This window comes from Apis dorsata, unplaced genomic scaffold, assembly GCF_000469605.1.
Source record: "Apis dorsata unplaced genomic scaffold, Apis dorsata 1.3 scaffold_993, whole genome shotgun sequence".
Lineage (NCBI taxonomy): Eukaryota > Metazoa > Arthropoda > Insecta > Hymenoptera > Apidae > Apis > Apis dorsata.
This window is the reverse complement of record NW_006264096.1, coordinates 32,775-35,529: the sequence shown is the minus strand read 5'-3', so window position 1 is coordinate 35,529 and position 2,755 is coordinate 32,775.

The window sequence follows — 2,755 nt, the reverse complement described above, 5'->3', positions numbered from 1 at the left end:
AATTATATTCCATAAATAAGGATTCTGAAAATTTGTTTATATTGTACATAAATTATGTACACATAATATAACGATAAATATCGATCTATTAATATATTAATAAAATTTATATGAAAAAAATTGAGAGAAAAGAGAAAAAGAAAGAGAGATATATTTTATATTTGAAAAATAATATATTCATACTTGTAATAGCATCTAAAACGATAGGAAAAAATGTCTGAAAACATTATACATCAATCAAAAATAAATATTAAATTATCTGATAATATAATATATTCCTATTCAAAATAATATTTTAAAAAATTTAAAAAATATGGAAAATATATATATATATATTTAAAATATAAATTGTGTTTGTTATATATGATTGCACTTCTATATATATATATATATATATGATTGTATTATTTACTATATATATCACAAAATAATAAAAATTATATATAAATATACTATATAAAGTAAGAATTGTAAATGAATGAGATAATAAAAATAACAATTACAAGAAAGATTCAAAAATGAGATTAACAGCTTTGTGATAATATATATAGATAATTAAATACGATTGAAAGATATTATATGTTATACTTAACATTTTTGTACTACTCAGATAATTTGTACATATACTTATACATATAATAAAAAATACATGTAAAAGCGGTATTATATCGTGTGCAAGCGCAAAGAATTGAGAATGAGTTTGATCAAAGCACCATAAATGTGCTTACTCAAGAAAAACTATATGGATAAGATAAAGAGGCTAAGTAGATATCGTAATATCATACATATATATATACTATGAAATATAGAGTACAATGAGTTAGAAATCATCGGCTTTATTGATCAATTTATTAATTTATCAACTCATTGAATCTTTCCGACCTAACAATACTTGTCTTCTTGAATATTTATGTGTATATATAAATAATCACAATATAGTGATGTTAAATTATTAAATTCTAGATTTTCCATTAATACATATAATTGTCAACAATTATAATCATTATAATAATCGATATATAATTCTCGTTATAAATAATTAACAAATATAAATAAATTCAAAAGAATCTTAGCGAAATAATAAATTATGAATATTTGCAAAAATATCACTAATTATTGATTTATATTTTATGTGCAAAATTCACATCAATTCAAAATCTTTGAGTTCAATGGATCATTTTAAAATTAAAAAATATATGTATATATGTATGTATATATATATATAATGGGAAATCAATTCATGTATATATATATGTATATATAATAAGTTTATTAGAAATATTTTTGTTCATTTTATTCACTTTAACAAATAAATGAATGATTAAAGTAACATTAATGATGTTGATAATAATCATAATATATAATAATAATAAAAATATTTTTTTAATAATTTTGTACTTAAATAGTAAATCATAATAAATAGGATAAAAGAAAATAATTAAAAGTTTCAAAAAAGGAATGAGTTTGTTGCAAATTGAATTATTGTTTTTTGTTTTTTAGTCGTATGAATTTAATATGTTTTTTAAGAATAATGATATTTATTATTTAAATTTATTCTTATTTTTAAAAGTCAAATCTAAGATATATCTAAGTCATATCTAAGTCATAAAGATCGATCAAAATAAATTTGTAAATCAAGATTTACAAGATATAGATTACAAATCATGAATCAAAGAACAAACAATAAAGAAATCATTGAATATATTTCATTTTGGTACAATCTATATATTGCTACTTTGCACAATCGATCACTTTATTTTTATTCCTAATTTATTTTCTTAATCAATTATAAATAAGTAAATAAATTAATTCTTTTTAATTTTTTTCAGAAACCATATATATCATTGAAAATAATATTTTATAATTAGAAATGTCGATACATTATTTTCTTTGAAATGATCCTAATTTATGTATTTTATCTAATTTTATATTTGTCTATTTTTTTTCAATAGAAAAATTAATCGTCTTCAATTTTAATTATACAATATAAAATGTAATGTAATGACTGATAAAAATGAACAACATTTTATCATGATAAATTAGTTTATATTATCAGTTTAATCAGATTAATCTTAATCTGTTTAATTATTAATTTATTATTATTTTATTAATAAATTTTATTTTATTTTATTTTTAATAAATTTTATTAATAAAAAAATGCTATAGGTTTAAAATTATAAATTATAAGAGGAAAGTTCGATTCAATGTAGAAAAATGAATATTCAATGTAGAAAATTAAATATTGTTATTAACATAAATAATATTTTTTTCATAGTGAGATAAATATATTTATTTGCTATCTATAATCCTAATGCATTTAGTCTTTATTCAAAGATGTGAAGGATAATGGTGAGGCGCGAAGGCAAGCACCTATACAAAGATACTTGGGAACCGGTTTCGCATTCTATCCTTTTTTTACATTCTCGAAAGAGATCCTGCCGAGTCGCGGGTGTGAAAACTGACACTCACCCTCATTTGTTATTTTATGAAAACAAAGGAAAATTATAAGAATCACGCAGCATCATCAAATTATTTCTTCCTTTTTTTTCAGTCTTAATATTTACTTGCATCATATCATTTTCAACCATGTATATATATATTTTCGGTATACTTTTTAATCTAACTTTAATGAAATATAAAGTATCGAATGAATTCCAATTCATTTTATTTCTATTTCATCAAAATCAAACATTACATAAAAAATTATTATTAATATATTCTCTGCGACATATTAAAGTGTATTTATATCATTATA